The following is a 12395-nucleotide window of genomic DNA, read 5'->3' as shown; positions in this document are numbered from 1 at the left end:
GCAAAGGATTGGCTTATGTGGATGCAGAATCCTGGACACAGTGCCTGTTTCCATCTAACATAGGCCCAAAGGTTATGCCTCTTTCTTTACGATGCAGACCTGGCATAGTGACTCAGACCTTTGTAAGCTGTAGCGTGGATTACTGTAACACTGTGCATTTAAGCTACCTTTGAAAAGTGCCTCATAAGAGGGGGTCAAGGTACCATATCAGTGCACAATACAAAGGCCAAATTCTGCCCTGACTCACACTTTCTGCAATCCCACTAAAGTCCACAGGGTTACATAGGGTATGAGTCAGGGCAGAAGTAGGTCCCCGCACACAACTCTCCAGTTATCTATTTGCATCAGAGTGCAATTTTATCATGTTGGTTATCACCTACAAAGCCCTAAATGCCCTAATATAGTTACCCAAGAGGACTGCTTCTCTCTCCAGGCCACGGGGTGTTACTTAGTTCAGTCAGGCTGCTGAAATTAGTTTGCTTTCACATAATACTGAGGATGTGAAGATTTTTTATGTTCTTCTGAATGGGAGGTTGCATGGTTAGTCCTTAAGATGAAAGGCTGGTATTTTCCAATGGTTTTTGTAAAGGTACAGTATTGCCAAAGGGCACCAGGATACCTTTACAAATAAACACAGTACTCCTGCCAGGAGGAGCACAAATGAAATTCACCAGACTATGGTGGTGGTTTTCTTCCATAATCTCTTCTATTTCTTCATCCCTTTATATTTTTTTTCCACCTCCATACTATTTTTTCCACTGTTTTCTATTTCCGATATTATTTTCTTACCTCCTGCTTTTTTACATTTTAAATCAGTACTTTTCCTCTCATTTTCTCCCTTTTACATTCACAGTGTTTGTTGTCCTTCCCTTTGCCAGGAGTGATATGCCTAGCTCATTGGAACTTCACCAGAACACCATGTGATGGAATAGCAGATAGGCATCCCTTTGTGCTATAGCCTAGCAAAATAGCTGTCTTTCCCCCTCCCCATCTACTGTGTTTTGTGGCTCCCAGTCATGAAGCAGAAGGCTAGAGCCTGTTTAGAATGGAGCATCCACTGATCACTTCATAAAGCAGATCACATATCTTCATACAGCTAAGTTAAGTGTCATGAGAGTAAAGGAGAGAATCTTGCATCGTAAGGACATAACCTATGCCTGCAATTGTCGATGTCACCTTCTGTAACATACACATTCACCATTCAATTCTAGAGAAGCTGGGGTGGAAGGTGGGGGTGGCTCGCAAGGAGCACAAGAAGGCAATAACTGGAGTGATGAAAGATGCTTTACTCACTGAAGTGCAACTGTATTGAGGACACATCTGAGGTCATGCAACTTTCACCACTGCAATTATTTCTTTCTTGTGCCATACTCAAGATTAGTCTGAGCAACTGGCAAGGAGCTCACCTCTAAGATGAGAAACTCTGCTCTAGTTCAAAGATACAGCTGGTTCCTATCCCCTTTACTTCTCCCATTCTGATCTTTCAGTCTCCTCTATGCTTCTCCCTATATCACATTGATATTCCTTGGTCCTCCCCAAATCTCTGCCCCCTAAAAATCTCTCTCTCAGTCCTGTTTTTCCTGTTTACTCTCTCTCCCTGAGCTCCCCAGGCCTGGCACCAGAGATTAAATTAACCCTGTGTAGAAAACCAGCACAAGGCCTATTTATGTAGGGCTTAAATGGTGCATAGACCTTCTACTGGACCTTTGTACATGGATGATCTTCAGCTTGCAAGTTTTACTTGAGTTTTGTAGAAATTGGAAACTTGGTAAGATTTGATGAGATTTTGTATAACTGGTGTATCTTATCAGTAATTATAATTGGGTAGCTTCGTTAGCTAATAGACTAAACCTTGGCTAAAGTAATATACTACATTAAACTAACAACAGAAAACAAGATTAATTTTTTATCATGATTTTTTATGCATGAGATTGTCTATAGATACAACAAAAGCTACAAAACAACTCAGGCTTTGAATAATCTGTTAGAAGAGTGTAATGTAATAGAATAAAGGGTATCTTTATTCTACCCTTGATTTGTTGATACTAGTCAGCTATTACCTATAGACCTATGGTTGATAACTATATTTTAAATCCTTGAGCAATCAATTCAGTGAAAGGATAATGCATTATTAAGTCTGCAACTCTGTTAAATCAAACAGTCTCTGGGTTTACATTGAGTCTTTCTGTAGATTTAGAACTCCTGGTTTAGCACTATTCTTCAGAGGTGTAAAATTAAACAAAAAATAAAAAAACCCACCCACCAAACCAACCCCGAGTTTGTGTCTGTGTAATTCCCATCGTTAGTGAATGCATGATTTTTTTAAAGGAATTTCACTAAACAGTTAAATGCCAGATTTTATTAGCTGGTCATATTCTTGTACATACACTATAAAAATGAAACAAGCAGTTCTTAAAGACAACAGAAATATTTTATTTTACACCTAAAAGATAGCAATGTTAATAAATAAGGGCCAAATTTTGCCACCCTTACTCCTTGAGACTATTCTGAAGTAAGATATTGCTCTATTGAAGGAAAAGTGACAAAATTCGGCCCCTAATTGACACTGTGTAACAACTGTCATAAAACCAAAGCATAATTAGAAGTCTAACAACTAAAGAGATGCAGGACATACTTTCCTGAATTGTGGCTATAAAACATAATTAAGGATTAAAATATTCCAGGCAAGACTAAAAAAACGGGGAGTGTTACACAAAGTTAGAGTCCAAAGTCCTTATTTAGGCCCACCTAAATAATAGATGGATATTCAGGAGTGCCAAACAGTTTCCCTTGGATCTCAGTGGGACTCACTGGATTGCTCACCATTATAAGGCATTCATGACACAGAAGAATGATCTTTTAATGTTATTATTTTATCTCTAGTAGGGTTGTTGCACTAATTCTTCTATGGAGTCCTTTCCCTGAGATCAGATACAGTATGAAAATGGTACTGATGATGCAGTTCCAACTTCTCCCTAGAACAGAATACAAAAGGAATAAAAATAGATATCTAATTTCAGCAGGTATATATTCATCACTAATTAATTAAAAACTAACCACATAGTTTTCACTAGCAGTTGTGGTGAAAAATTAGCAAGATAATTTGCTAAAATTATTTATTCTTTTAGCTTTTGATATCTATTTAAAGATCAAGTAATACACAGTTCAGCTTAACAGGATGCCATCACCATATAATTTACACATTACTTACGTTCATTAACTAACATGATTACTTTTATACCACATAAAAGGTCATATTTTGAAAGCATAGGATTAGTGTAAAATATAAACCAGCCATTAGATAATACTGTATTTCACAATGTAAAATTTGTTCCAGAAATAGTGTGTCACCACATTTTAAGTATTTTTTAAATTTAGAAATATCCTAATAAAGAGCTAAAATGTTTGAGTCATTAAGTAGCGTTGGGACAAAAAAATACTGAAGCTTGATGTTGGTTACATGAGATTTCACTTAAAAGGAAACAAAGATATATTCAAGAGTACAGCTAAAAACATAGGAAGGGCCATATTGGGTCAGACCAAAGGTCCACCTAGTTCAGTGTCCTATTTTCCAACAGTAGGTAAGCATGACAAGACTTACTTTTCCATCCATGTTCCTTATGTTGAAGCTAGTTTCCACACTTAATTACTCTTGGGGGTATTCTGTGCCACTGCACACTAGCAATGTAATATCCTGATTAATCAGTTAACCTGTTAAATGTTAGGTTAACCTAATGTTTAACTGGTTAACTGACTAAGCATGATCCCAGCACTGGGGCTCAGAGCTTGCCAGCTGGAGCAGCCCCAGTCCAGGAGGCTCCCAGCCCTGTGCTGGCCCAGGGCCAGGGCTGCTGCTGGCAAGCTCCCAGCCCTGGTGCTGCTGCTGAGAGCTCCTGGCCCTAGCATTGGAGCTGCAGCTGTCACTGGCAAACTCCCAGTCCTGGCAACTGAGGCTGTAGCTGCCACCGACATGCGCCTGGCCCCAGTGCTGCGTCAGCCCTCCGCCCACAGGGGGATACTCCTGGGCACTGGTTAACCGGCAACTGGTAAGCATCACTCAGCAAGGTTAACCAGTTACCAGTTCACATCTCTACTGCATGTGATCCGCATTTTTTTTTTTGTCTGCAGAAAATACATTCTACTGGAGAGGGTCTTCATTTACACCTTTTACCCAGCAGGGGATGCTGTGGCATCAGAACAGAGACAGCTGGCTCACTGTTCACCTGCTGTAGCAGTAGGAAGCTGATAGGTAAAGAGCAGAGACTACATTTCTCACAGCTCCTTGCCTGTGAAGTCAGGTGAAGAAGAATGAGATGGGGGGAGAGGGGTTGTTCAGAAGGACTACTGAGGGGGGTAGACAGGACTGGGAGTGCACATGAGGGTAGGGGGGTGCTGAGTGGGAGTGCAGGGCCACATGGGCCTGGAAAAGGAAGTGAGGCTCAGGGGGCACAGAGCTGTATGGAGATGGGCACAGCTGAGTGAGGGGCAAGGGCTAGGAGGCAAGGACACTTGTAGACAAGGGGGTGCATGGAGACAGGGATTACAGGGACACTTGGATTGGAGGAAGGAGTGCATGGAGATGGGCAAGGGGGTGCAAGGACACAAGGAAACAGGAGAAAGGGGTTTCAGGGACACATGCAGTAGGGAAGGAGTAGCTGAGCTGGGGGTGCAGGGACACATAGGAACAGAGGCAGGGAGCAGGGACAAATGAGGAGGGGAAGGGAGTAAATGGGGATGGGTCAGGGATTGCATGGACAGATGGGGATGGGAGAGGTGGTGGCTGTGTGAAGATTCAGACACACACAGTGATGGGGGAGAAGGGTGAAGGAGTTAGAAGACAGAGGGTGGAGGCACGTATGGAAGGGAGTGCATGAGGTGGGACGAGGGGATGCAGGGACACATGGGGACGGAGCAGAGGCAGCAAACACATAGGGACTGGGGTATACATGCTTGACTGACTGGAAGAGCTTAGGGATTAGCTGGGGAAGGGAAGGCTCCATAACTTCCTAACAATCCCCACTTGCTTCTCCCCCCAAAAAATGTTTCATATTTTTCCCACTGAAATCTAACAACCCTCCAGGTTTACTCAAAGGCTCCTTCCCAGCAACTGCTTCTCTCTCCCTTAGCTCCTCCTTTACCTTAGATTCCCCCAAGCCTTTGAACGGCCTCTGAGGGGTGCAAGAAATACATTTCTGTAGTGTAGTTTAAATTAATTATAACTCAAAGTTCTGTATTAATATGCATACTAAGGAATCTGTAAAAAAAAATTTCCTGAATATTTTTGATATCTATGGGTATGTCTACACTACAGCACTAATTCGAACAAACTTAATTTGAATTAGTTAATTCGAACTAAGCTAATTCGAACTAGTGCATCTAGACCTAAAAACTAATTTGAATTAGCATTTTGCTAATTCGAACTAGTATGTCCACATTGAGTGGACCCTGAACCGAGGTTAAGGCTGGCTGGAAGCAGTGCTGGCAGGGCATCAGGTTAGGACTTAGAGTGTGGAGCTACTGCCTCAGGCTAGCCGAGGGCTGTGCTTAAAGGGACCCGACCCCCACTCTGGACAGACAGCTCTTAGGGGTTCCCCGCTTGCAAAGTAGTCTTGGCTTTGAGTGCCCACACTCGGCACATCACAGCACTCGGCTATCAGCCCGGCTGCACTTGCTGCAGGCTGCCATCTGGGGGGGGTGTCAGTCGGGGGGCTGAAGGAGAGCTTCCACCCCGAGGAGCCCGCAGAGCCAGCCCAATCCTCCCCATCGGGGGCTCATATCCCATTCCTCCCTCACCTCCTTCCACTTACCCCTCCCTAGCCCCCCCTTCCTGATGTACAAAATAAAGGACATGTGAGTTCAAAAACAAAAACTCTCTTTATTGAACAAAACTTGGGAGACTGGGAAAAGGAGGTGGGAGAGGGGAAGAGAGAGGGTGGGAGAGGGAAGGGCAACTAAAATGATCAGGGGTTTGGAACAGGTCCCATATGAAGAGAAGCTAAAGAGACTGGGACTTTTCAGCTTAGAAAAGAGGAGACAGAAGGGGGATATGATAGAGGTCTATAAAAGGATGAGTGGTATGGAGAGGGTGCATAAAGAAAAGTTCTTCATTAGTTCCCATAATAGAAGGACTAGAGGACACCAAAGGAAAGGAATGGGCAGCAGGCTTCAAACTAATAACAGAAAGTTGTTCTTCACAAAGCAAATAGTCAACTTGTGGAACTCCTTGCTGCAGGAGGCTGTAAAGGCTAGAACCAGAACAGAGTTTAAAGAGAAGTTAGATAAATTCATGGAGGTTGGGTCCATGGAGTGGTATTAGCCAGGGGGTAGGAATGGTGTCCCTGGCCTCTGTTTGTGGAAGGCTGGAGATGGATGGCACAAGACAAATGGCTTGGCCATTGTCTTTGGTCCATCCCCTCCAGACTACTTAGTGTGGGCTGCTGTCGGCAGACAGGCTACTGGTCTAGATGGACCTTTGGTCTGACCCAGTAAGGCCATTCTTATGTTTTTATGTTCTAAGCTCAGGGTCGGGGGTCTCACTGGACCACCTTGATTTTCATGCAAACCTGCTCCTGGGTGGCCAGGCTGGCAGCTATCCTGCCCTAGACGTCCACTTTCCTGTGCCTAGTGCAGAGGTCGTGGACGTTGGAGGCTTCCCCTCAAACCTGGATGAGGTCTCTGATCTCCGCACTAGACCAGGCGGGCACCCGCCTCCTGTGGCCCCGGGCTGGCTCCTGGGAGCCGCCAGCCTGGTCCCGGGAAGAGGCGGAGGGTTGGGTGGCTGGCTCATGCCGTGCCAGGTGCAGGGTCTGCTGGCTGGGTGCTGGCAGGCTTGCACCTGGCACGGGCACCGTAGCCAGACTGTGCCCCTTTAAGGGCTCCGGGGCCGGGAGGGAGACAGACAAGTTTCCCTGGTGGTGCCCAGAGTGGCCACCAGGGCAAGCTGGGGAGGGCTAGCCTCCCACTAGTTCGAATTAAGTGGCTACACAGCCCTTAATTCGAACTACTTAATTCGAACTAGGCGTTAGTCCTCGTAGAATGAGGTTTACCTAGTTCGAATTAAGCGCTCCGCTAGTTCAAATTAAGTTCGAACTAGCAGTTTGTATGTGTAGCACCTATCAAAGTTAATTCGAACTAACGTCTGTTAGTTCGAATTAACTTTGTAGTGTAGACATACCCTATATGATTACAGATATACTTGTTGAAAGGAATGTTAAAATAAATTACCAAAATAAATAAAACTGCTGTGATCACATTGTGCTATTTTGATAAAATATGCAGAACTTTACTATATTGTGCACAGAATTTTTATTTCTTGGCACAGAATTCCCCCTTTATGGAAGAAATGTAACATGAAACTGTTACTTAGAGTGTATACTCCTGAGAACAAGAACTGGGGCTTTCTATACATTTTTTACAGGGCTGATCTCACCATAGATGTTGGAGAATCCAGGCCAAATTTACCCCTAATATAAGCTGATATTACTTCATCAAAGTTAGTGAAAATGCATCTCTTTACACCACTTCTAAATTTGGCCTTTAATTCAGATTTTTCACTCTCGTACAGCTGTTAATCCATTTCATGTGAAGCATACCCTCCAGTTGTTTCTTTTCAATAACACAATATTGTCTTCTGGAGGCACTTGTTTCATCTCTCCATTTTCAGAAAGGTGTGTGATCTTCTTGTGTATAGCTTTGTGCTTGAGAAGGTTGGACGATCTGAAGGACAGCATACTAGGGGTATCCTGGAGGCAGTAACAGAAGACTGAAGAATAGAATCTTGTCTTCTGCCTGGTCTGTTACTCTGCATGGCCTTTGAAAAAAGTCACTTACTAACTTTTAGCTGGCCATGCCACTGATCACCAAAGCTTGTATACTCTTTTATTGGAGGACATGGTCATTCCCCCTCTCCCATCCCTATCCTAGATGTTCTGGAATAGGTAACTCCTTGGAAACTTGGCAAAGTTGAGACGCTATCCCACTTATCTTATCCCTTTTCAAACTTTGACCCAGAAATGCCTTCTCTTTTAGAATATTCTCATCAAAATACCTCCTCAATTAGAAGCCACATTCTTGATGAAAATGTCATGGAATCCATTAATGCAGGGGTGGGAATCCTTCTTTTGGTCTGGGGCTGCTGACCAACAGAAAATTCAGTCTGGGGCCACACAAGTGAGAAGCAAACTCCCCACGTCTCCTCAAACCCTCACAGACATGGCTCCCAACTGAGAAGAAGAAAGACATTCCTCACATTCCCATCACACTAGGGGAGGCTAGATTAGTAGATTTTGTGTGCTCTAGCTGCACTGTGGATGGGCCAAGGGTCTGGAGCTCCAGAGAATCTACATATTCCTGCGCATCCAGAAATATAATTTATGCTATCATGTGTCGGAAGTGTCCGTCTGCTATGTACATTGGACAAACGTCTCACACACTTCGCCAAAGGATCAATGCCCACAAAACAGATATTAGACAGGATCACAAAGAAAAAAACGTTTCTTGCCATTTCAACCAGAAAGGACATTTTCTCAACAACTTAATTACTTGCATCCTGCTTCAAAAGCCTTTTAAGACTGCACTTGAAAGAGAATCCTCTGAACTGTTATTCATGCTTAAATTCGACACTTTACACCTGAGTCTGAATAAACAATCTAATTATCTTACCCATTACAAAGATAGCTTCCCCAATTATCACCTCTAATATCATTAGCTCACAGACATTTACCTCCCCCCCCCAACCCCCTTCTGTTCTGAAATGTGATTTGTCCTTTTCATATGTGTTCTTTTTTTTTAATTGTATCCTTTGGTATATATGGTTGTGACAATTTTCTTCCACTACTTGATGTGAGGATGTTGGTCTGGCCCACGAAAGCTCATCACCTAATAAACCATCTTGTTAGTCTTTAAAGTGCTACATAGTCCTGTATTTTGTTTCAGTTACACCAGACTAACACGGCTACATTTCTATCACTATTTTTTATGAGAGAGGTTCATGGAAAGACTTTCTGATATGAAGTCAGTTTGCTTTCAAAATTCACAATCTGAACCAGAACTATTTGGCTTACAAATACCCCACAAATACAGAGTTTCTTGTGTTCCTTGCAGACAAGTTATAGCTTCCACAGATTAGAAGGTCTGATGACTTTGACAAAAGAGCTTGTAAGTTCTGCAAGACTGATGAAATGTGCCATCTATCAAGAGCTAACAAGCATTATCAGCAGATCATATCAATAACTCAGAACATTCCACCTAATCTTATCATTTTGCACTAGCTTCGTTTGGGCACTACTGAGTACATCTCATTTAGACTTTCAGATAAAGAAGAAGCAGCAGCAGCCTGATCTAAGAGCTAACTTTACAAAATGTAAGGGCTTGTTTCTTCACTGTCTTGCACCTTATGTCAACATTTACACCTGTACAAAGTGGGTGTAATACACAAACTGATCAGAATGATAATGTTTTACATTAACTCTGCATAGGTATAAATGACTATGCAAGGTGTAAGGCAGTGGAGAATGGGTCCTTCAGCCATTCCCAAATGTGCTTTTTTAAAATCCTCTCTCTCAAACCCCCTTGTATGATTAACCTCATATGTTATCAATTATCCCCATTAATTCCACCACATGTAGGGTTGTCATATACCTTCACAAAAAATCCCGAACAGGCAGGGAAAAATTGGTTGAGGAAAAAAAAAAAGAGGTTGCTGCACCTTTAAATTACTGCACTCCTCACTCCCCGCACCCTTGCAGATGCCACCAGCCAGCCATCTGAGGAAAACAGAAAATCCCAGACATTTTACATGTTCGGTATTCTCTGTTTTTTTTAAACCGGGCGGAAGGCCAAAATACCAAACTGTCTAGGCAAAAACTGGACACCTGGCAACCTAACCACGTCTTCAAACAAATAAGCCTTCCTGAAGAACATTTTACAAAGATGTTTTCGTCTAATTTATTGCACCATAAATTATAGTATTATTCACACTTCTGAACAGCAGGAAAACACAATAGACTTGCATTGTAAGAGTCATAAATGATGCTTTTCTCTCTTTTCTTTCTCTCAGCAGGTGTTATTTATATGGTAGTAATAATTAGTCATGATTAGAAATACTGTCTCAATTATGAACATATTGGGCCTAATCCAGCCCTACCTTTCAGCCTTTGCAACCCCAATACAGTAAATTAAGTCATAGCAGACCTGGTCCATTTTGTAAGCTGTATTGCTCATATTGCAGAGGATGTAAGCGAGTACTTGACTACTTGCTTCCCCAGCCCCTGCTCCCGCTGGACGCTGCTGGCGTGAGCCAGGATCGAGCAGTCCTGGCTCACACTGGTCCAGGGCCACTGCACCTCTGTATTTTAAATGTAGTAAGAGCCACTGGGAAAGCCATGACTGCTCAGTCCTGGCCCATACCTGCTCTGGGAGCTACCCTCTGCAAAGCTACCCTTATTGACTAATCACGATTAGCAAAATATTCATTCCTTAACATCCTTAATTCATTGCAATTATTCCAAGCTCAAATATATTTTCCTTCCCAACTTGCAGGAGTGTATCTGAAGGACAGTCTGGCATGCATCCATAACAGGGAAGCCCGGAAAAAATATTGAATGTTGGCAGTTTGTGTAACAAAACATTTCTATTAAACATTTTAAAAAATCAGAGATTTTAATGACCCTCCCTCCCCCCCAAAAATATGTTAAAGAGCTAATCACTTACAAGACACGCCTCTGGAGAATAAGAATGGTTGTACTTTGGCCTTTATTGTAACTAGACATACATGAAAAATCACCCAGTACTTTAGACTTCCTCCTATAATTGGACATAATTCTGAATATGCAGATAGAATGCAGCCTTATAGCTCCTGGGCACAGGCCTATCACCACTGGTTTCATGGATTTCATTCCAAGATCAGATATGTCACTCTGAATGTCCATGTTTCTAATTTGTGTGTTAGATAACGTTTGTTAGTTTGTTAGATAACGTTATTTTAACAGTTTAGTTTTAGCTAACTTTTTAAAATTAACAAATGGACTGGTAGCACTTTATAGATTAACAATACATGACTGGAGTTAAGAAGTGGGCTGTGCCCACGAAAGCTCATGATATCTACACGTTTTGTTAGCCTATAAAGTGCAACCAGACCATTCGTTATTTTTTTCTGTAACAGACTAACTTGGCTACCCCCTGAAGTTTTTAAAATTAGTTGAAGTATGAAACTAAACCCTCCCATTGGCAGTGGAATAGTCATCGTACACCTATCTAAACAAATGCATTTGATGAATGCACACTGGAAGATGTAATGGGCACTTCAACTGACACACTGATAGCTTCCTTGACTTTCCTTCACTTTATAACAGCATTTGTACTGGCAGTATGACAGCAAAGAGGTATGAGTGTATGAGGAATTTCCAGTGTAAAACAAAGCAGAAATGGTCATGTATCTAACCTAGGAATTATAATGGTTCCATTTCATTTTTATCACACATAAGAAGTAAGTAATACCGATGCCTAGACTTTGTAATTTAGACAGGCTCAGTCCTGCCAAGTTCTCTTTCTGTACGTGTGCCCGTGGAGTAGATGGATTTGCAAGCTAAAGACCCAATTCTAATGAAAATAACACAGCAAGTTTATTGGACTAGAGAGAGATGGAAAAGGCGTTTCCTCCCACTACACCCCAGCTGCATAAATATTAGGGTCTACCCTCAACAGCATGAGAATTAACATAACACAGGGAAGGGTTGGAACTTAACTTCATTTACAAGTTTCATTCTTATCAGAATGGAATGAACAGGGAAATCAGCTGGCTCCCACACTACCTTCCACATCCGAATGACTTAACCAACGAAACAAACAACGGAGGAGCTAATTGTTCTTATCAGCCTCTTATAACTTGAACAATCTATTAACTGTCTTTTTTCTCCTCCCCCCCCCTTCCCTTATTTATTCTTGGATCTGGACTTTTAACACTCCAGTCATCTGAAGAAGTGGGTTGTGCCCATGAAAGCTCATGATACCATCTACGTTTTGTTAGTCTTTAAGATGCTACTAACTAGACTATTACTTGTTTTTTAAGTTTTTTTAATTACAGACTAACTCAGGTACCCCTCTGAAGCTTTATAACCATTGTAGATCAACAGGGATTATCTCTGAACTATAGAGGTAAGAAGCATGCAGATGTCTGGTTTCAAAACAAACTCTCTCCATTACTGCATTTCTTGGAAAAGTTGCTCAAATAAAATGCAAAGAAAGAAAAAAGCAAGAATCTGGGCAACTCCCCAAGTAAGGGCAAGTGTGGTGTGTGAGGTAGTGGTGCCCACATGCAGAGCTAACCCTCCATACTCCCCCTTAGCATTATGTGGGATCTAATTGCTTGCCCAATGCTAGAGTGAAGATGAGCCGTA

General features: G+C 42.3%; 1 long non-coding RNA gene across 1 annotated transcript in view; it reads right to left on the bottom strand.

Moving 5' to 3' along the window:
- Window positions 1-2327: 2327 nt before the first annotated feature.
- Window positions 2328-12395, bottom strand: part of LOC112544276 (uncharacterized) — a 40584-nt gene continuing 30516 nt past the window's right edge. The window contains exon 3 of the long non-coding RNA XR_012903016.1: window positions 2328-2975. This is a non-coding gene — a long non-coding RNA (uncharacterized LOC112544276). The remainder of the gene's footprint in view (window positions 2976-12395) is intronic.

This window comes from Pelodiscus sinensis, chromosome 3 (assembly GCF_049634645.1).
Source record: "Pelodiscus sinensis isolate JC-2024 chromosome 3, ASM4963464v1, whole genome shotgun sequence".
NCBI classification, from domain to species: domain Eukaryota; kingdom Metazoa; phylum Chordata; order Testudines; family Trionychidae; genus Pelodiscus; species Pelodiscus sinensis.
This window is presented reverse-complemented; position numbering and strand designations above follow the sequence as displayed.